This window comes from Meriones unguiculatus, chromosome 10 (genome assembly GCF_030254825.1).
Source record: "Meriones unguiculatus strain TT.TT164.6M chromosome 10, Bangor_MerUng_6.1, whole genome shotgun sequence".
Taxonomy (NCBI): domain Eukaryota; kingdom Metazoa; phylum Chordata; class Mammalia; order Rodentia; family Muridae; genus Meriones; species Meriones unguiculatus.
Genome location: NC_083358.1, coordinates 95,680,933 through 95,705,062, shown reverse-complemented (window position 1 = coordinate 95,705,062; position 24,130 = coordinate 95,680,933). Strand labels below are relative to the sequence as shown.

General features: G+C 38.1%; 1 protein-coding gene and 1 long non-coding RNA gene across 10 annotated transcripts in view; one reads left to right on the top strand and one right to left on the bottom strand.

Moving 5' to 3' along the window:
* The window catches only part of Ntng1 (netrin G1), a 346,569-nt gene that overhangs the window by 25,672 nt on the left and 296,767 nt on the right, over positions 1-24,130 (bottom strand). The window lies entirely within an intron of this gene.
* LOC132656925 (uncharacterized) lies at positions 8,076-12,432 on the top strand. The gene is made up of 3 exons (XR_009594745.1): positions 8,076-8,163; positions 10,571-10,660; positions 12,303-12,432. It is a non-coding gene; the product is annotated as an uncharacterized LOC132656925 (long non-coding RNA).

Sequence of the window (24,130 nt, the reverse complement as noted above, 5' to 3'; positions counted from 1 at the left end):
CCGTCATACAAAAAAACAGTAACTATGGAAATGTGGCAATAATAATTAATGGTAATATATGACATATTCATTTCCTCCCCTTCACCCCACTCTCCTGAGTAATTTACCTTCTAAAAGGCCATCAGGTCATCCCCCTCATCCCCCAATAATTGCTTCATGAAGATCGTTAATATGTGAATTAACTGAATTTACAGGACTTTAAAAAAGAAGCAATGGACACTGCTCATTTCTGTCCCTGTCACAAATGATACCTATTTTTTAGTCTTAAACCAGATGGTCAATGAAAGCAGTGACCTCAATAATAGCCAATGTAATTACCTACTTTATTTTCACTGAAATTGAAACTTCATTGAAAATAATTTTGTCTCTCAGTTTATTTATGGTGAAAAGTGCTTTTTACCTTTTGAACTTCAAGACTACTGAGCTGAATACAATGGCTAGAAATCTCCTTTAATCACCTCTAACAGCACCTGAGTAGGCTGAAGTTAAATTTAAAATGATATAGAGTTCTGCTCCCCCTAGATTGGCAGTCCCTAATTTTAGAAGATTGCCACTGGAGAGATATAACAGTGGAACCAATGTGTTATCCTCATTAATCTGATTAATAGATCGAAAGTCGGGAAATTCTGAAACAGCTCTTCATTGTTTGTTCTGTGTGTCTCAGTCTATGACAGCAGCATATGGTGAATAAGACGACCAAACATGCTGAAAAGAATAGGTTGCAGTTGTGCAGATTTGTACTTAGGGTTTCTTGAAAAACTGGGTTTTTCTATTGGTGGAATAGAATGTATCCCACTGAGGAAGCAGCCTTTTCTATAGACAAGTATCCTCTTCTACAAAATGAAGAAGAAATGTCTGCAGAGAAAAATTTTTTCATAATACTTGCAACACACAAATGGCAGGAAAATAATGTTCTGCTTTTTGAGATATTATGGCAAAGTATGAGATTCATAATATTCTAATACATTAGGAGGCAAACATATCCTTATGCAAAAAAGTCATAAGTCTTCCAACATAAATAATTTATTCTGGCAGCTTATGTAAGATTCAAGCTGTAATAATTTTAAAAGAATGTTAGAATTTTTTGTTGCAAAAATTTAATAAAAATAAATTATTACAAGAGGAAAAGAATGAATAGCATTTCCTAGATAACTCAAAACAAGAAAACAAATTCCAGACAAATTTATGTCCTTATCAGATTATTAAATGAATACCCAAGATACATATTTTTCTTTTTTTCCAGGATATTTTTATCTATTATTTATTACAATTTATTTATTTTGTATCCCAGATGTGGCCCCTCCCTCATCTCCTCCATATCCTACTCTCCTTTCCTCTTCTCTCCCTATGCCACTCCTCTAGACCCCTAACAGGGGAGGTCCTCCCGTATCTTACAGCTTTTTAAGAAAGAATCATTCGCTCATGTGTGCATTGATTTTAATGTACAATACTAAGTATGTAATGCCACACATCTACCACCCATCATTCCAAAATGATCATGTGGAGGCTTTCTGTTTTAATAGTGGACCTCTTAGAGCCAATGGCACGTTAAAACAAGAATACCTTCTAGGCTGAGGTCCTTGTATGATGTTAAGTAAGCAACAGAGTACACTGCAGATCAGAACGAAGTCATTTGCAGACTGACCTGAATTGTAGTGGAACAATTATCCCTGGATTAGAAGGGTCTCTCTAGCTTCAACCCTCACTGATGACAACAGACTAGATGAGGCTCAGAGTAGTATTCAAAGGATGTCCTCAGTTTCAGCCAGTATTCCCAGGAAACAAGCGGACTCAGCCCTTTGGTGTTGCTGCTTTCTTTTCTTAAAAACAGATGTTTGGCTCACATTTGGCTCACTTGGCTGAGCAAGAGAGATCCTACACAGACTCAACAGAATTAGATGTATATCTATAACCAGACTGGTACTCCAGGTGTCCGAATTCCATTCATCATCCCTAAGTTTCACATCAGGACCAGAGAGAGAAATCTTGATATTTAAGGAGTTTTAATTTTGTGAAATCAAGTAGTTTGCGGGCATGTAACCCTGTGGCTCATCCAAACAGAAATTACTGTGAGTCACCTTGTCATTCATAGTCTTTTATCTTAAGCAGAGCCATTCATGCAACTCAGTCACAATGTTTCAGGGTGCCTCCCACAGTCCCGTTTCACAGCCCTGTCTCTCATTAGTTATTCACCTCACATGAAGATGAAGTGCCCTGCCTTCTTTCAGAATGAGTCATCGTATCTTAGTCTGAGGAAACACCCATTTCTTCTCAAACCAGGCTAATCGTTCTAAACCTGACTGAGGGCTACTCCATATTTACAAAGATCCTGCTTTCAGTAGGTGCAGCTGTAGATCAAACCATCTCTACTCCTCACACACCCTTCTAGAACAGATGACAAGCATAGGACATGGAGCCGAGAGAGTCTGCCTGCCACTAGCAGCTAATGATTTGATGATGAAGAGAATTCTTGCCTTTTCTTGTCTCCAGGGCAACAGGGGGAGCCTGACCATGTAAGATGGACATGGCATTGTGAAAGCTGCTACCACAATAAAGGCCCTTCCACACATTGTTCCTGCTATGCTATTCAGGGCTGTCACCTCATTTCACAGAAATGGCTGCAATGCAATAGCAGTTAATTTCCACGTCACCACAGACCTGCATCCTACAATCACTTCTTGGCTGTCCTGGCTATCTGAGAATATTGGACCCTCAAAACGATTAAGGAATTTATTACTTTCCACGAGCACTGACTCAGCTGTTGATGAAGAACAAACCCATTGTTTTGGAAGAGAAGGAAATCTTTTCTGCCCAGAATCAAGTATTCAGTCCCATAGTCCTGAGAATCTCCACGCTTGGTTATTGGGCGACACTATGGATACCGACAATTGATTCCTTCTAAAAATTACCATGCTCACCGATCTTTCTCACTTCACCTCACTTATTTTCTCATCTCCCCCACAAGGCTTACCATAGTTCTCAGAATCCAGTCCTCCATACACAGAACTTGAAGGATGAATGCAATTGGTGTGGAATAAAAAGGAAAGGGAACCGATTTCTGAGGCTTATTCTTTGCCCTTGACATCTCGTGAGTTTGCACAAGTTTTTTATACCTCTCCGAGCTTTAGGGTATTTTTTTTTTTCATCTTAAAATGGTGAACATGATGTCCTATTCTACAAACATAGTGAACACTAAATAAGATGATAGAAAAAAAGTCTGCCATAATAATGCTAGCAGATATGGGGTACTTTATCCCTTTATCTGAATCTGTTCATTAAATATATCTAAGTACTTACATGTGCTCTTCTCTCTTTCCTTTGGGGTGTTGACTTCTGAAGGTCATTGTTGTGGGGTCTGCCAAATGGGCTACTGTTTGATGTTAATTTATTAGCGATTTTAACAGATGTAATTGGTCAGAAAACCACAGTGACATTTCCATGAGAATAGACGTGTGGGCTTGAGCTGACATATCGTCAGAAGGACACCTCACTGTTTTAACAGCTAGGCTGGTAGGGACCCATTGCCAGATCCTCAGTGGTAAGCATCATTGCAGGATCTTTTCTCCACACACACCTGAGCACTTCCTTCGAGAGCTGGGCTCCTGAGTATAACCCGTGTGTTCCAAGCGTGCAAGCGGGCACTGCATTTGCTGTTGAGTCAGAGAAAAAGGTTACTGCACAGAGGGCAGTAAATAAACATTTACTGTTATCGGCAGAAGATAAAGTGATGAGAAAGAAAGACACACACACACACACACATACATACACACACACATACACACACACATACACACACACACACATACACACACACACACACACATACACACACACATACACACACACACATACACACACACACACATACACACACACACACACACACATACACACACACATACACACACACACACATACACACACACACATACACACACACACACATACACACACACACATACACACACACACATACACACACACACACACACACACACACACATACACACACACACACACACATACACACACACACACACACACATAGAATCACTTGTTATACTTGTCATTAATGCTTTTTTTTTAAGCCAGAGAGTTCTTTCCCTCTTTTCTCTGTTGTGTGGTGCTTTTCATGTTCATGGCCACTAATACTAATGGCCACGGAGCACTGTTTACTCCCCGCCGAAAGCAAACCAATGGTTTACCTGGGCTGTGATGAGACATTGTTTTCTCCTGTTCCCCTCTTGGTTGTGAGGCACGGTTGTTAGACATGGGTCTAGTTTGTAACTCCTGTACTGAGCATTCTTAGAACATAAGGCAAAGAGTCAGATCTGAAGTTTGGCTTTACAATGTCACCTACCAGTTTAAACAAATTAATCTCTCTGAAATTTGAATTCCTTATCTACAAAGTAAATGTGTTAGGATCTCCTTGCAGGGTTATTTAGAGAATCGATGAAATATATGTGGCATATCTAAGCCCACCAAGGGCCCATGATACACTTGTTACTGAAATACTTTTGGTATAATTTAATTTATAAAATGCTTATAGCATGAACATTTTTTTTTATATAAGGAATTCAATTTTCCTGCATGACATTCATCTCTGCTACTTATTAGAGTCATGGCAGTTTGAAAAGAGAGACACAGTCAGCAGGAAAATCTTAAGTACATTGAAGGGGAAAAAACAGGACTTTTTGCTGTACTGAATTCTCCCTGGGAGAGCTTTGGTCATGATCTTGGACGATGTTTTCAAATCCACTCTTCAGTGAATAATGATATTCTGTGGCTGGAAACTAGGACCATGCTGAGGGACAGAAAAGATCCCCAGTGAACTCCTGTCTTCTCATGAAAGCAAACACGCTTGCAGTGTCCTTTTGACTGTCGGTTTCTGGATGAAGTTTTAGACAGAAATCCATGCTCTAAAGGAGCATTTTTTTTTTGTACTGATGTTAAATTTGGAGCTAAAGCCAGGTAGCACCTTTCTTCCTGATTCTATGGAAACAACAGACTACCTTTAACCTCCATTATATGAAAAAAAAAAAAACACAATGGACTGCAGTGTTTCACAAAATAATATTTGAATCTAAAATGGGACAGAGATGTGAACTTTTTTTTTTCCCATTGGATAGATGATTAGTGCAAACCATTGTTTTAGGATGTGCAGTTACACTTGGAGAAGTGAGTCATGGTGAGTGTAAGTCCTATTCTCTCACTCCAGGGACCCAGAGGAAAGAATCACCAACCCAGAGTGAGGCTCAGGATTCAAGTATTCTGAAGAACTTGGTTAAACTTCTTGGAGATGGAAGAGCAGATCAGTGATGCCTGCTACACCATGAGGAAAAAGGAACGACAATGAAGTCCTTATTTTCCATGACACTTCCACATTAAAGAAGCTGTGCTGAGGACACAGCTCAAGACCAGCATTCTCTTATATTCCTACAATGGACACTCACATTTAACTGTCTTGAAAATCTGGTTTAAATAGTAACACTTGTGATTGGTATATGCATTTACAGGTTTAACAATTGATCCGTGATATTTTTGAATCCTTTCTAGATTTCCATTAAGCTTTTCTACTGGCATCTGCTTATAGCAGAATGATATTACTAATAAAGTTTATTTATGGAGCTGCTTACATACCAGGAATTCTTCTAAGTACTGTTTAAGCCTTTAATATAAATTGGATAATAGCCCTCTGAGGTGTGGTTTTCATTTTTGAGAAGTGAATTCTTAGGATTGATAAGTCATAATTTTTCTCTACTGTATACATTGAATAAGGGGTATGGACATCATTCTGATCACCATGAGAAAACTTCACACAGAAGGAGACTAGAATAGTGCCTAGTTTCCTTTTACAGTCAGGGTAATTACAATGCCCCGTCCACCAGGGGGTAGGGAACTTGTGCTTCACTCTGTGGCTTCATGTGTGTTGCTCTAATCCTCTCACGTTTCATATCTCTTTGAAGGAGGCCTGTATTAAACTGGTTTTCCTTCTTATATACTGTTCATGGGAGTGTATGGTTCATGGGGTCAACAAACACTTATCTCTTGGTTGGCATATCTCTCCTACCTTTCTCGTATAGAGCAGTGCTTTTAATATTGTTTATTTCTCCTTTGATGGTTTTTCACTAAACATGTATTTTCAGTGACTAGTACATTCGTTCTGTGGTAGTAAAAAGAAAAAGCTACTCATACCCTCATATATTTGAATACTTGCTTTCCAGTTGGTAGAACTGCTTGAGAAGGGTTAGGATATGTCGTCCTGGAAGAGATCTGTCACCAGTGGTGGGCTTTAAAGTCCCAAGGAACTCACTCCATCTTGCTCAATGCCATGCCTGCTGTCTTCTGCCATGCTTCTTTCCTTGATGGCCATGAACTCTAAAACTCGGAAACTATAAGCCCCTAATTAATTGCTTTCTTTCATAAGTTGCCTTGGCCATGGTGTTTTATCACAGTAACAGAAAAAAAAATACCTAAGACAATGCCAAAGCATAAGACGATATGACAATAGTGAAGAATACAGGAAGAGAATTTTAGATGTCAATACAGTTGGTTGATCCATGACAGTGTGACCTGTGTAACTATGTTGGTTATATGGTTATGTTGGTTAAACAGTGTGACCTGTATAAGTGTGAAGCAGGGGACTGTGACACAGTCACACTGCCACTCTCCCTCCTCCTTAGAATTTATGCTTCCATTTCACTTTTACATTCTGTGGCGAGAGTGGCATTGTGAAAGTTAGAGTAATTATTAACTTATACTCTTACCACTAATGCTTTTTTGACTCACTACGAAAATTCAACTTCACTTCAAGGACAGCATGACATGTGGTTAAGTTGTTACACATACTACTTTTAAAGATCTATAAGAATAAACAAGCTTATTCTTTTTAAAGTTTAAGAGTCTCAATTTGCTAGTGTAAGATGAGAAACCTTAACTTTGCTGGAAAAAAAAATAGCATATAGTGTGAACTTGCTAAGAATAGCCATCTAACCCTGCAGAAAGTCTCTGGAGGAGTTCTAAAAAAACAGAGACTGAATGCATTTCTGACATACAAATCCTGGAGGGTGTCAATAGTCACCAAGCTGAAAATAGCATGTATTCAATAGGTCTGATGGAGGTTCAAAGGATTGCAACTGTCCTACAATCACTCCTGAGAAATTGGTTTAAGTCCCAAAGGAGAGCTGAGTCTAGTTTTGGTATGTTTAGGGATCCTTATAATTCAAGACATGTCTGGCAGGCAGTCATTTTAGCATTAGAGTGTGATTTCTAGGATTCAGGATAATGCTAAAATTGATAAAAGAATTGCTGCTAAGGTTAAGGTATATTTCAGTGGATCAAAATTCATAATAAAAGGTTTTATTTACTTATTTTATACTGAAGGACACTTGTTTTAGATAAAATATAAGATAAATGCTGCATTTATAGGTAACAATGACAGCTTAAAATAAACACAAAAGGGCATAATGATGGTTGGTAGATCTAACACATTTTTTTAGACTTTCTTTTCTTTTTTTAAAAAAATAAGCATGACTAACATATATTTCACTTTGTTTTCATTTCTTTGTGGTATGATTGCTTCTTTAAGTGTGCTAATTCAAACTGTTGGGGCTGAATCTGTAAAGATAGATACCATTTTGTATGGTTAGAATGTTTCACTAAATGTTCATGCTGTGTGTCAGAAACCAGGCTAACCATTTGAATGCATTGTGCATTTTAACAGTCACAGATATGCAGTTGATTCCACTTTTCTTCTCATTTAATGAGCAAATTGAGGGTAAATGAAGCCTCTTCTTTTCATTATGAAGTATGCAGCAATAATAGGGTAGGATGTTCTTTGACTTTGTAAGAATTTAGGTTTATTAACCAAAGTTGCAAATACTATGTTTTGTCTATCATCTTTAAATTTCTCTGTCATCTATATAAAGTCTTCATTTTATTATCCTCAAACCAAGTGTGAATGTATTTTAATAATCCAATTTATTTATAAAATAAATAGAATAAGCAAATTTGTGAAGAATGGAAGATAGCTATTACCATGAACAAAGGAGTTACATATTTTTCTTTCTTTGTAGGTACTTGTCTTTTCTCTTTTATAGAAATATTTTATCAAGGTAAATAAGCAACCAGGAAGTTGATTCTTAAATGGCAATTGAGACCCTGGTAAGACACATATTTAGAATAATGGTAATCGTATGTGTTAAGATAAAGGAAATTTGGTAACTTAAGTTTTCAGTTCCCTCCAGAAAAGTCAATTATAAATCAGTTATATCATTATAGCAGCTATGGTGTTGACTCTTTAAATCCATGTTTATAAAAATAAAAACTTCTACTTTTGAAGGTTTTCTTTTTAATTAATGCCACAGGAAAATATAAACATTGATTTTTGAGAAAGAAGAGACTATTTAAATTAGAAAGTTTAAAATATAAACATAACCAGCATCTTAGCCTGCTTGGCTGACTGGCTCTTTGCCATCTCGGGGAAACACTTTCTGGATCTGGCCACAGTGGTGGGATGGCACTGGCATCTTTGTGTTGTGAGGCCTCTCATCTCCAACTCTCACTGTCTTGGCAAGTTGGAGCCCAGCTTGCATTTCACTTTGGGTTTTGTCTATCATAAGTTGATTGATGGACGGAGTACATCTTTCTGAGAATGTATAAACGCTGAATGTATAGTCTTTCAACCTGACCTCATATCACAATCAACTGGGTGTTTAGTAAAATTTAGATGCCTGGGGCTTATTCCCAGAGAATCATACTTAAGGATGCGGGAGTGAGGCCAGTAGCAGCTATTTCTCTTCAGTCTTGATTAACTGTCCAGTTGCTGATATGTTCAGTGTCTTGTCACTTTTCAGTTTGGGAAGAAAAGAATCTTGCTGTCATTCTTTTCCCTTTTGTTCTCATAAGACCAATGACCTAAAGGTTAAAGCCACTGAAAAGAGAAGATTTTCAACAAGTACCGTCCTGCTCATCGCTTTTCAAATGAGCAATTAATAATTCATGACAATTAGCTGAGTTATGTGTTCCTCTTTCAATATGTTTCTAAACATGAATAGATTAAATGATAATTGCCATCAAATTTTATGTTCCATTTCATGTTCTCAATAAAAGTTTATCTTTGGTAGCTCACTTTGTATATCCTTTGATATATTCAGATCCAAGTGCAATATACTATATTAAAATATTTATTATTAACCTATCAAATATTAAACACTCTTAAATTATATGGATGAAAGAAAACAAATAGGCTACTTGTTTAAGTGTTCATGGTTTTCCTTATTTTAATGTGGTTTGGATTTGTAAAAACACATGCCCATAAAAGCTGATGAGGTGAGGAGTGGATGAACCCTTGACCTTTATCGAAAGTTTTCCAAGAGTGTACACCCTCTCAGTTTCATGGCTATTATTATTCTGTAAACACTAAGTGATAAAAACAATATACAAAACAACAGCAGTGACAACTAAAATCATGCTGTTTAAAATTCAGTCTACTTGAGGTTAAAATGTTGATTTCTACTTCTGAATCTTTAATATGATTAGGAGTCACCCACAGCTCCTTTTTAAAATTTATTTATTTTTTGCTTTTTTATTTGTGGTTAAGGCTGAAATTTTTGTGTTTCTAAATATTTCCCCTGCATTGAGCATGATACTGGTCGAAAGATTATAGCCTTATTTTCTTTATTTCATTACTTATTGTGCACGTGTGTGCATACCTGAGTATATGTATATACACCATGCATGTGGAGATAATAATGAGGGAGTGGGGTACAGCTGGGACACAAAGTTAATAAACTGTAACTAATATTAAAAAACAAAAAATAATAATGGAAGCCAGAAGAAGCTGCTATATCCCTTGAAACTAGAGTTACAGGTGGTCGTGAGAGGCTGGATCTGGGGGATAAGAATCAAACCTGGGTCCTATGCAAAAGCAGCCAGTGCTCTGATATGCTGACCCATCTTTGAAGCTCAAGAATCATTTCAAATACCAAGGTAGATCTTAATGTATTGAGAAAATTATGTAGCTTCTCTGAGCCTCCTATCATCAGTCTATAAAATGTGGGTGACAACAAAGAGTATTTTATGGACCGTGCACAAGATTATAAATGCCTGACATATATAAAAAGCATTGAAGAAATCATGGTCATTGTCAATATTATTGCATTCTAATTAATGTATGACTTAAAAAGAATGACTAATATGAACTCTGTAAGGTTCCAGTCCATATAAACTTCAAAACATGTATGTCAAAGCTATGTATGACCAGGAAACCAGCTAGGACGTGGTCTTACGAGTCCATCTTCTCTGACTGTGACCAGGAACAAATGAAGTTTGATTTGACTGAAATTCTTCTCAATTTGTCAGCCTTTGGAGAGCAGGGCTCACATTTTATATGTCATTGGTTGCCAAAAAAAAAAAAATTATCACAATTCCTGGCATACAAGCAGACTTCAATAGTTAGTAAACAAATGACCTTATGAATTAGTGAATAAATATATAAATTATTGCTGTAGTTTCCCCTAAGTCAAGCTTTGTGCTAATAATCAATTTGATGTTATTTTCTTTTCTACAGACTGCAAGAGTCAGCAAGCAAAAGATTTGAGTGACTCAATAACTGGATGTGTTGGCCAGAGAGGAGAGTTAAAATACTGTACAAGTTTCCGTAAGAAAGCCTTTCCACTACCTTGCTTAAATGTGTGAATTTTCTACATATTTCGATCAAAATTTTGTTGTATAGGCTGAGGAGATGTGTTAATATGGCTTCATAGGATGCTTCTATTAGGTGAAACCCAATTTCCTCCATCCTAAGAATTGAGACACTCTAACAAAATGAAAGAGGGAGAGAGAATAATGGAGGAGGAGCTTATAAGGAAAGACTGCTTGTGAAAGAAGAGAGAGTTGAGGAGAGGTAAGAGATATTTGACAAAAGGCTGTATAGAAACTTAACATTTTATATACTTCCAAATATGCTTAAATTGAGTTACCTTACAAGGGGTCTAATGCTCCTTCCAGAAGCTAGGGGCTGCCACATAAAAGTCTCAGTACTGGAGTTGGATATCTCACATTGTGTTCCTGCTTGGAGTGTTACCAAAAACCTTCAAAACTGATCACTGTTATTGGTTGACCACCGGAACTTGATAGGAAGTCCCTATTGCAGTAGCTTCCACATACTTTGGTCACAGGACTGGCAGAAATAAATTTGGTACTGTCTTGGAAGCCTTCACTCCAATACCTAGCTTTAATAATACTATAATGTACTATGATGGCTAGTGGGGGAGAAAATTCATAGACAGTCATGCATGGATGCAAACCCTATGAGCTTTGTAATACACTCTGAGTGATCAGCTTTACAAGACATGACAATAATAACATGAAGGTCATTGGAGTAACCAACTGCATTTTGATTAGACTTAAGGCCCACAACCTAAGAAGAAACTCGTATCCTGTAGACTAAATCTGCATAAGAACCAATGGGTGGAAAGCTCTTAGGTCCTAGAGGTGAACCTCCTATTATTACACTTTGCTAAATAGATACAACACTGAGCTTCCTTCTAAATACACATCTCTAAAAGCATTTACTTTAGAAGCTCTCAGTCATTGTCAGAGAAGCATTTTTGTGTAGTGCACAGTGATTAATAAAGACACCCAGTACTGTCCAAATGCAGAAAGTACATGCATGTAGAGCGTTTGGGCACAAATGAGACATATGTGTCATAGTCTTATCTCCCTAGTACAGAGAACCTAGTGGAAAGGGCATAGAAAGACGATAAGAACACGGCTGGAGAGAACTGGGATGAATGTGACAGGACCATTGTACTCATGAGCTCACAGCTGCTGTAGCTGCACCCATGCTATTAAACCAGCCAGCATTTCAGCATGGAATACAAAATGGAGGCATGTGAGATCTGAATCCCAGAGGAGGGTCAGTTGACAGTTGATGGCTGCTAGTAAAGACAGAGTCAGTTTTCTTTTGGCGTGTGGTCTCTGGTAGGTTGACTATACATCAAAACATACCCGCACAACTGTTGTATTTATGGGAAACACTATCTTCTTAAAACGAAGAAGATATGGAGTTGGAAGGGATACATTGGGGGTTCTGGGAGGGGTTGAAGGAGGTAAATGTGACTAAACTGTCTCTCTATTCAAATATGTTTATGAACACATGTATATGCATGAAGTTCTCAAAGAATTAATTCACAGTATATTAAAATTTTCAAAGCTTCATATAATTAAATAGAATTCTCATTTTATAGACATATTTATCCGGGCATCCTTTAGGAATCTTTCGTTTTTATTTCCATTAGAAAGCACAGAAGTGTAATGTGATCCCAGGAAACCAGGGTCAGCAGCAGCATGGACCACGGAGTGACAGTAGCCTCAATCACTAGGACCCTTCGGAACAGACACTCCACGAAAATTTGTGTTTTTGTGTTTGAATCCTATGTGAGTAATACAATTGTGCATATTATTAATTTCATGATAAAGAACACAAGCTAATGTATGAACTAAGTCCATAAAATTTATAGCGATATTTTAAAAGTTTGACTGTAATTCTTTAAAACGATTACATAGTATTTCACTGTTTTGTGGTGTTTTGCACCTCTTTACTTTTATAAAAAAGTAAGCACACTGTACTAAGTTAATATTACAATGTCAGAAAATAGGGAAGACTTAAAATATATCATTAAATATATCTTATAAATTATTTCTAATTTACTGTGAAAACATAAGTGGCGTTTTGGCAATCTGTATGGTGCCTGCTGGTATAATTCATTGTGTATTGACACAGACTTCTACTCCTTCCAGCAAAGGGGCACTAAATATTTACCAGACTTCTTAAAAACAGAAAATTTGAAAATTATGGGGTGAAAAGCATCTGTGCATTTGAATATGGATGGGTCATGGCATCATTTCTGTGGGCAATTCACAAGGTCTTGGGTTTAATAAACTCAGTCACACTCAGAAAGGAATCTGAGCAGAAAGAGTATGGGTTCACAGAACTGACATGCACTGGATTAAGGATAATTACTGGCAATATTAAAGGTGATGGCAAAAAATGACTACATCCTCTACATGCCACAAATGTATTTTTCTATGGCATTGGCATCAGAGCGTTGTATTATTCGTGTCATTGTCTCTTAGTGGTGCTTTCTGCTGAAATTCAAGGTGATCGGTCCTTCACGTGGTATGGAGCGCAATAATTCTTCCCTTTGACATGAACAGTCCTGATTATATTATGGCCACCCTGACTTCTCTTTTATTAGTTGCTGATTGTACTAAATTGATGCTAAATTGGCTTGGCTGGCTCTTAAGGCCTTTAAACAGTTGGTATCGACCATGTCTGTGATCTCGTCCTGGAAATTAAATGGTCAAAGCTTTCATGTTTCTGGGAATCCTAACTTTTTTTTCCTTAAGGTCAATTAGGGGCCTGCGAATATGAACCTGTTAGATCCCCTCGCCCTGTGTTATCCATGTCAAGGTTTTAATGAAAAGTCTTTCCTCTTGCCATATCTCCTGACCCCTGCTTCACATTTTCTCCATTCATTTGCTAGCACCGCTTTCTTTGTTGTGTTGAGCTTAGAATAAATTAAGCTGTGGCTGCAAGGCAAAGCCTAGCCTGCCTTCTTTATCCTTGAATGATAAACAAATAATTATTTTATTTATTTAAAATAAATAAATTTTAAAATTTATTTCAATTTTAAATATTTCCTTAATTATTTTAAAATAATTGAAATAAAAGGAAAAGGAATAATATTTTTAACATGTGTAATCTGTATAAGAGTTCAATTTTGGTTTAATAAATAAAAGGGGTTTTTTGGGGACATCATCACCTTTCACATGTGAATGCTGTTGGTATGTCAGCAGTTGTGACCAGCTGTATGACCTATAGAGCTTAGCATAGGGATTATTTAAGTCGTTAGAGAAAACGTTTGCTGATCCCTGGAAGACCTCATCAAAGGTTCTTTCTCAATCTGTGAAGTAAAAATGGCAAAATCTTATAAAAAGGCAACATAAACATGACCACCAATAAACAGTCACTAGCAGCTGCTGTGCTACTTAAAGTGTTTTCAGTTGAAAAAACGATCCCTTTAATTTTTGGCTTTGTCATCTACAAAATGAGGAAAATACTTACCTCCCTTGTAGAAGGAGAGAATGTATAAATGCTCCCTATACACAGAGGTAGCTTCATACAATTTTATTATCTTAAAATGATCACTATTCTTATCAGAAATTGACGTGTGTGCATACAGTTCAGTCCATTTGTGAGATTTTGTGATCATAACATTTCAGGACAGGAAGGTGCTTTGACTATTCAAGCCCCTGTGACGGTGTCATTGGCACTGAGAAGGGTGAGGCGCAGAAGGGTGTCATATTCTACAGAGCCGTAGCAGCGATTATCCCCAGAGAAAACAGTCTTGACTCCAAGGTTGATATACAGGCAGGATGACCTCAGTTGAAATCGCAAGAACGCACTTAAACCAGGGTGTAGTAGCACAGGCCAATAATCTCAGTACTCCTACCCACTTTTACTGCAGTCTCTTGGGGCAGATACAGGAGAACCCCAAGATGCTCTCCAGACAGTTAGCCTCACCTCTGCAGTCATTGAACCAGGAAATCCCTGTCCCAAACAAGGCTGAAGGCAAGGACTGGCACCTAAGTACCTCTGAACTTTGTAACTCTGAGCACAGGCAACTCATGAAACACTGTGCTCTCTCCCCTCTCTCTCCCTCCATCTCTCTCTCTCCTTCTCTCCTCACTTTCTTTCTCCCTCCTTTCTTTCTCTCTCTCCCTCTTTCTCTCCCCCTCTCCCTTTCTCCCTCTCCCTCTCTCTCCCTCCCCCCTTCACATACACAGCTAAAAATGTGACTTCAGATGTAGGTTTCAAGCTGTGTGGCCGTGTTATTGTTGGGCTGATTTTTTTTTTTTTCAAACTTCTTAGCTCTTATCTTTGTATATGCAGCTTTTTAAGACTTTGATACTCTTTGTTTCTCTCATTCAGAAACACACACATTCAAACGTGCATGCACTAGTATGCAAAGCATAGCCCAAGGTGAGGCCCTGTATTTCTTCTACCTAAAGTAAAGGCAGAGCTACATGCTTCATTTCCACTGGGCCTTCTGATCACCTGTCAGACAGGACCTGGCTGCTGCATTTCTTCTCTTGCAACTGAGCCTGCACTTGATGAGGAACTCTGGCGGTAGCTCACAGACCGTTTATGGTGGAACTTGGATAGTTTGGTGGTATGGAATGGTCAAGTTTAGACATACTTGGTATTCTCAGTATTCTCTACCAGCAAAGATTTAAAAACAAAACAACAACAACAAAAAGCAGCACGGATTTCCAAGTCAGTATTTTAAAATCTACCTTGCAGACGAGAACTGAGGACTCTTTTAGATTTGAGAACAGAGTAACAGAGGCGCTGGCTAGTAGGCGTGCTTTGCGATGTTGGAAATGCCTGAAATTGCTCTCTCAAATGTGCTCTCTCTGTGTGTATCACATGGGGAGTTTTGGCAATACGGGAATTTCAGGTTTTGAATGCATTTAGTATAGAATCTTATATTATGTACACTCCGAACCACTCGCTGCCACCAAGCTGCCTGTGCCAGTATTTGCCTCTCATGGCTTCTCTGAATGGAGCCATTAGTATGTGGAGAGTTCTGGCACTTTCCACAGCACAATTCCTGATGCCCTAGCCCCACCACTCAAGGGTGGCACCAGGTGTCTGATACGGCAGAGGCAGGTGGGCTTTGTCTGACAACTCTAAATCAAAGTCAAATATCAGGGGAAAACAAGAACTGCAGCTGGAAAGCAATGGCTCCTAGCATGACTGCTGAATCAGGAGAAATTTCACAACCGGGGGCAGCCCTGAGCTTTCTCTTCCAGCTGTTAAAGTGAACAGTGGTCCCCAGGAGGACGACCCAGCATATTTGTAATGCTTATGCATTGCCACTTTCTATCTTCTGTCTTCCGAGTATTTCCTCTTTTCAATTACCTCTGAGAAGCTCTGAATGGCTGTTTAAAGAGCACTGCTTTTCCCACCCAGAGGAGCTGGCCAGCAGGAGTAGCAAGATTCCTCTCAGGGTTTTTACTATTCATTGTTCTATGTATGTGATGCTCAGAAAGGGAAATGATGATGGTGTTCAAGTTGGTGGGAAGCGAAATTAAAAGCTTGGATCCAATGAGCCATTCACACAATTGACAAAAATGACACTTTTGGTGATGGCGATAAAGGAGTTAAATAAGTAGAATCCGGTGTCTAGGCCTGTAAATGCTCTCAAGCATGACAGACACATCCTCGTTTAGGTGACATGCTTCCTGTCAACAGATTCAACGTGTGAGGTCATCTGGTGAAATGTGAACTGGACATTTTATGTAACACAGCAAATAGGAAGAGGCAGCAACCAGAGGCAATTGAAAAATTACAAGTTGGGTTCAAGGTTCTTAGGAGGTGTAATCTTCACCTCAGAGAACCAATTCGAAACATCGTCTTAATAGCTCCGTGATCACAACTTGTCCCTCCTGAAGAAGTTAATCTCCATGAAATAAAAACTAAATAAAAAAAGAATAAAAAAAAGTAAGGAAATAAAACCTCCTGAATTATAGTAGTAGAAGAATTGTGATCAAAAAACTACCTGTAGAATTAAGGGAGTTTTCTAAATTGCTGACTTTCAAAGGATTAAGGACAGTAGTAGTCTGGACAGCAATGTTTCTGTTTTGATTTTTATTTCTTATTTTTTATTTTTGGTTTTAACAAAGAGTGAAAAAAATAAGGTGGGTAGAAAGGTGTGGAAGATCTGGGAGGAGTAGTGAGAGGGAAACACATGGCAAAAATGTATTGTATGGAAAAATTAATAAGTAATACATTAGTAGTTTGAGAGAAAAGTCTGTTGTCTATGAAGGAGGTTGATTAGAGTGTGCAGGACAATCAAGTGGTCCAACCATGGCTCCTAAAGACAACTGGACTGACATTCTGGACATACCTACCCTCTGCCCCTTGGGTGTGGTCTGATGTCTAAGTTTGAAAATTGGAGGCATCTTGCCTACAATGTCTGTTGACACAAGAGCTTCCAGAATCATCCTAGAAATGGCACATTCATCATCTGTTTGAACTTTTCCAAAGACTGGGGAATATGTCATTTCTCAGTTTACCTCACTATCTCTTCAGACAGCCAGAGACAGCCATTGTTGAAAAATGCTAACTTCAAAGCAGTCTCTTTCATTTTTACCCATATTTCTTGTTCTGTCTCCATTAACCAGCTGGTCCACTTGATACATCACAAACATCTATCTGTGCATTGTGCTATGGTTTGAATTTGAAATGTCCCGCATAGGCCTATGTGTTTGACAACTAACAGCTGGTGGCACTGTTGGTAAAGGTTATGGAACCATTAGGAGGTAGAGCCTAACTGAAGAAATGTGACCCATTGGTGTGGCCCTTGAGGTTTTATAACCTGCTTACACTTCCTGTTGGCTCTCGGACTGCTGAATGCAGATGTAATGTGACTGACTGGTTTCCTGTCCTCGCTGCATGTCATCTCCATGATGAGAAAATATTTCCCCTTGAACTATAAACCAGAACAAACCCTTCATTCCTTAAATTGCTTCCTGCCAGGTATTTTGTCATAGCAATGAGAAAAGTAATAAACACTGGCTGACATCTGTAATCTGCCAAATTATATGTTTGCCAATATGCTTCAACTCTTCACATGAAAAATGAAAAACACCTTCATCAAGACAGCAGCTGGCCTGCATCCTTGCCTTGCTGTGATTGAAATGTTATAAACACTAGATGTATGCAGTGTGCGTAATAAGATCATGACCTTTGGCCTTCCTTCAACTAAAACTGTGTTAACCCACTTGTCACATATTACATCCGGTCTTTAGGGTAAGATCTGGGATCTGCATCGTTACCACCTAAATAGCTATTCACACAATTCCCTACCATTGGGGTTTTTACAATTTATTCTTTTAGCCTAAATATGCGGGAGAGCGTCAACATACAGCGAGGACTCAATAAACCCTCATTGGAAGCATGTAGATGAGTGAGACTTAATTGTTAAGTTAGATTTTTAAAAACGGTTCTATTTTTCATACATGCACAATTTAAAAGTTCTTATTAATTTTATCAAAAACATTATGAAGCTTTTTTCAATATCTCAGACCTCAGTTCATGGGATTTGAGAAGCTTTTGCTCTTTTGAGTGACAGCGGCATCTCTGTGCTCTCATCTTGTAGCTGTTAATCTGTGTACTAGCTTGGTGACCTTGCTGAACTTTGACCCCGGTGTAGTCTAGTTTACCTTTGGGGAAGGGTTCCTATAGGTCAGAAGTTTCTCTTCAGGTGGACTGATTCCAACAAGCTGCCAGTACTCCAGACAACCTTTTGCTTCCTTATAATTCTTTTTGAATGTTAAATGCCATGCTCCATAGTGTCCTCCCAGCTGATAATTGTCAGGGTGACAACTAGCAAGTTGCAAGCAAGAAGCAAAGAAGGCAGTGCCTGAATTCTGGAAAACCTCTGCCCATTCTCTGAAAAGCTGTGCATAACTTTTCCTTTTATTGGTCTGTTTCTCTCTCATTATTTTATTCTATTTGGATTCACGATAGGTCAAGAGTTGATATACAGCTTTTTTTTTTTTTTTTTTTTTTACATTTGCTATTCTTGGCCATGAAATAGAATCCTCCATCCTCAACTGGGAATCATCTTGATACTGGCTTTACAGTTCTGGATGGTGGTGCTCAGCCTACGGATAAACCAAACAAACAAAACCATCCAACCAACCAACCATCCACTCAACCAACTAACCAACCAGACAAACAAGCAAAGAACTGGTAACAGAGACATAGTAATCTTTATAATCCCAGTACTTAGACAATGAAGCAGAAGGATTATTTTGAGTTTGAGGCCAGTCTGGGCTACAGCATAAGATTCCCCCCCCCACATGTCAAAAACAAAAACAAAAACAAAGTAAAACAACAAAATAAAATAAAACAAACTCAAAGCAATACCAACAAAACCCACATAACTTCTTTTACTATTCGGTGAAAAAAATCTCATCAATATATGTCACAGTTTTAGCAGCACACATCATTTGTTTTATCAGATAGCTTGACATTTTATTTCACTTGTACTGAAAGGTAAAAGATCATTTAAAGTTGTAAATTTATATAAGGTAGTACACACCTTCAAATGGTCTTTTATTGATAACATACTCTTATTCTCACAAAGCCTTTATCACACAGTCTTTCATCTTGATTAAAAAATAACTTACTGTCTGGTAATTCTAATTTATACTCCAAGTCTACATCATTTTGCTCTATACCTTTTCTTTTTAATCTAAGTATTTTCTTTAAGTAGGTTGTAATTTTGTGTATACCCATTTCAATCAAAAGATGGATTCCATCTCTGAGATAGCCTTGTATTTATCGTTTGCATTGAAAGCTTGATTATTATTTAATCAGGACCTATAAAAATGGGTCTCACCACCCCAGAACATATTTTCTTATGTGGCATGTGATTTTATATAACATAAACCATGTACAAATGAGTATTGGTAGCTTAAGTTAAAAAATGTGTGACATGAACTACTCAGTGGTTGGTTCTTTGATCACCTCCCCCTGGCGGGGGGGCAGCCTTTCCAGGCCACAGAGGAAGACTATGAAAGATAGTCCTGATGAGACCTGATAGGCTAGGTTCAGATGCAAGGGGAGGACAATCCTAACAGTGGACTGGGGAAGGAGAATGGGAGGAGATGAGGAAGGGAAGGAGGGAGGGCGGGATTGGGAGGGGACGAGGGTGGGGGCTGCAGTGAATAAATTGGAATAAATAAAAATATATTATTAATAAAAAAACAAAAAGGTGTGGTTTTCATGCATCTTGTATGTGTCCTCATGGAAGATGATATATCTCTCATTAGAACCACACATTCTAATGTGGAGATATTCTATTTAGCTGAAAAATGTGTTGGTATTGAATTAAGCCCTTCCTATGTTACAGGAAACATTAATTTCTACTTCCTCTTTTCAGCTCTGTCATCTGAGACTCAGCTGTGACCTCTGATTTCAAAATGTTATTATTTGAGATTGTTTCTTTATTCTCAAACTCCCTTTCTTTTTATGGACAACCTTCACAGTAAACTAACCTTTTTCCTGCAAACCATTTCTTTTTAATTTCCTCCTCCAGTTCCTCTTCCTCTTCTCTTGCTGTTTTTTTTTTCCTTTAGAAAAATGAACTCATGTAACCAAGAATACCCTTGAACTCTCTGTGAACCTTGGACAAAGTTGAATTCATTATCTTCCTGAACCTACTTCCCAAGTACTGAGACAATAGTTGTGTGCCAGCATACTTAGCTGAAACCTTTCTGCTTATATTTTTGTTTTTGGATCATTTGTTTCATGTTCTCTAAATACCATTCAGTCTTGTGGTTTCTAAACTTTTCACCTTTTGAACAGAGAATAGATATACACTATGGGACACAGAAATAATAGGCAGTTCTTTGGCAGAAAGTTTATAGAAGACACTGGAGTTCTTTCACTTCCGCAGACACAATGACTTTTGGGATCGTTTTGCTTCAGCCTCTTTTATCAGTCCTATATCTGGATAAGGGTCTTTACAAGACTCTACACCACTATTGTAAGCCATTAGTAGTGGCCAGTCTTGCTGTAAGCTGTACATTAAAATTGTGCACAGCTTTTGGTGCTTTTGGATATGAAGTTTTGTGTAGTTCTTCCCCACATGTGATGGGAACCAAGTAACAACAATTAAATGCCCGTCATGCACCATGAGGCCCACATTCATCATTTCCCTTGAATTTTCACAATTGCCTTACATGTGTGGTCCTGTTACTATCCCTGTGTTATATGCATGCAGATCCAGGCTTAGAAAATATAAGTGGTTTCTAGGGGACTCAGAGCAGTTGCAAGATTTAGGAAACCACCCAGAAAGTAAGTTTTGTTTCATTCACACGGTATAAGTGGCATTGTCATGATTTCATTCCTTTCTTGCTTATTTTGTTTATTTCTGTTCTCAAGTTCATTCCTTTTGGACTTAAGCTCTATGTTGAAAGTTTAAGTTTTCTGGGAGTTAAGAGAACTAGAGCCATGGGTAAGATATAAATGTAAATAATGTAAATCTATGAATATGAATATAAATATAATATCTGGTATATCTACCAAGTACAATTATTTGTGTATGCATATATACACACGTATATGCACAGACTACATAAATGCACCTACCTGTATGCATATATAGGTACACATATACATATATAGGTAGGTACACATATTTGGTAAATATACATACATACATACATTAGACACACACACACACACACACACACACACACACCTATCACACTCCACTACTCTTTTCTCTTTGGTATTGATTTGTCAGGATAATTTCTGTCCCACTAGTACTGTGTTTTATACTGAGCATAAAGGGGGGCTAGCAAAAGAGCTTTCAGAGTGAGGTAAAACAAAACAAAAGAAAACACAAAATACGCAAAAATCTTGTGTGCTCAAAGTTAAATATGAAATATTTTACATGGATGTCAAATCCAGTCTTGATCTATACCATCCCCCCTTTGATGAAGTGCAAGAATAATGTTTCTTAAAATAAATATCCTCCTTACATATCTTTTTCTTAACAGCATATATTGTATCTAATACCTTTCTATATGGTACTTGCAGTTCTTTTCCATGATGACATGAAACTCAGAATTCAAGACATCACATCATCTACTTTCTATTTTTCTTTAAAAAATATTTTCTGTCCTACACAGATACATTCGCGTGCACACACACAAGTGAGAGAGAAGAGTGAGAAAAGTCTCTCTCTCACATACACACACTTCCCAAGTCACACGAACACTGATGTTTCTGAGACGACATATTGGCTCATGCACTTCTGCTCACTTGCTGCTTTGGACAGCACCTTCTAAGTCCTCAGTGGTTAACTCACATGTCTCTTATTTCTGGGGCCTTATTTCCAGCTGATTCTCAATAATAAGTGTCTGTGTGCACATCTCCGTTTGTCCTGATTTTATTCTGTCATGATTGTTACTTAACCCCAGGATCTTATGTACAGCAGCTCTCTGTTTACCTCCTTGAAGCTTCCAACACTAACCCAGTGGCTGCACTTTCGGGGCTGCTCAATACCTACTCAATCATTTTCAAAGCTAGTGAGCCACGTAAAAGCCTTAGGATTGATGGGTGATGAGGCACAGAGAATCTTGTTAAACACCAGAGACTCAAGTCCAGTCCTGTTTCCAAAATGAAAACTTAGGTGACAGGAATTTGTATGATATTCTAATCACTTGTGTAGAGTCAGGAGTTTTATTTCCTTATGATAAGATTAATTTATATCCTCACCAATGCTTTACCCTTATTACATTCCAGGACCTTATTACCTTATTTATTCATTTATCTCATCAGACTTTACATTAGGCACCAGGCATAGTGACACTGGGCTTCTAATACCTGCATTCAGGAAGCTGAGGCAGGAGCATTATGAGTTTAAGACCAGTCTGGGATACAGAGGGAGGCCCTGTCACAAACAAACGAAAGCAGAAACATTTCTCACAAGACTGTCTCTTAAAGGAGTTTACCTCAACTACAAGCTCTCTGTTCTTTGTATGTTGAATTCTGGTACTTGTTTCTACTTTGGCACGTGTTGCTCCTTTGCTGATTTTTACTGATGGCTGGCTCTGGGACTCACGTCCATCTGATTTATGACTGATGGCTGCCTTCTGCGTCCTATCTCTTTGTGTGGTCTTAGAAACCTACTCTTACTGGTGAGCGCTTTCTGGAAAATTCCAGTACATGGGATTTTGAATCCTTTGCCTCATCTGGAGCTACTGTGTAGGTGCATTGCCTGTCTTCTGGCTATCTGAGCATCTCTCAAGTTTTCCTCTCAGTGCCTAGGTCCTGCCACCTCTTACAAGTAGCCCTTGCCAGAGTCCATCTTCTCATAGCCACATGAATGCGGCCACCACAAACCTTGAAATTACATGAGTGGCAGATAGAAAATCACATCAATTTCTGTAAATATTTCCAGCAAAATCTAATGTTGTCATAGTGTTCATCATCATTCATTTTATATAGAAAATAAAACGATTGTATTATAAGATCACGTTTTGTTGTTGTTGTTGTTGTTTTGTTTTTTGTTTTTTGCATAAATTGTCTCTACAGTTCTTGTTGTTTTTTTGTTTTTTGCAGAAATTGTCTCTACAGTTCCTGCATGCTACTGTTTTATTCAAATGAGAAATAAGCATGCAGAATCATTGCTGTGCTGTCCAACAGGGCAGACATAGTGCTGTTGGGTCTTGTCACATGGTTAATTTGAATTGAGATGTTCTGTAATTACAGAACACCCAGCTCCTTCCAAAGATCCTAAAGATGGAAATATACCTCCTTAGTAATTTTCATGTTAATTATATATTCAAATGATAACAGTCTTCATATTTAAAGTTAAATCAAAATCAGCTGCTGAAGTCCCTTTTACATGTTTCTTTTTCTTTTATTTTCTGATGTGACAGAAACACAACTAAAATGACCTCTGGTGGCTTGCTCTGCTTTTATGAAGGCATCTCTGCTTCAGAGGACATGGCTTGTGGGCATTTCATATTAGTAAGTTTATAAACACGGAAAAGAAAGTGAGCACAGAATTATGAAGCAGAGAAAGTTACGAGGGCAGGAAGCTTCCACTCAGATATAAATATTTTCGATTTCATGGGCACACTAACATGGCACCTGCCTGGGGAGTTTCTAAGAAGATTTGGTAGGATCCAGAGGACAGAGGCTGAACCAGGCAGCTAGTGTCTAAGGCTTACTACATGGTGCCCAACCCCGATGTCTTCAAATCAATACTGATTTTTGGTCATTACTTTTACCACAGCATTTCAATATGTCTTAGATTTATTACCTTCAGGATCCGGGTTAAGATTCTGTGATGAGCATTGATAGCCAGGGCAGTTATAAGTTATGTAGATATTGTTGAATTTATGGACCCGGCAGTTTCTGGGTAGCTTTCAGTTCAGGAAATATATTAACCACATACACATCACACTTCATTTTGTGGTGAGGATTTCCAAGCTGGGCTCCCTACCGTGCCACTTAATTTACGGTCAGACC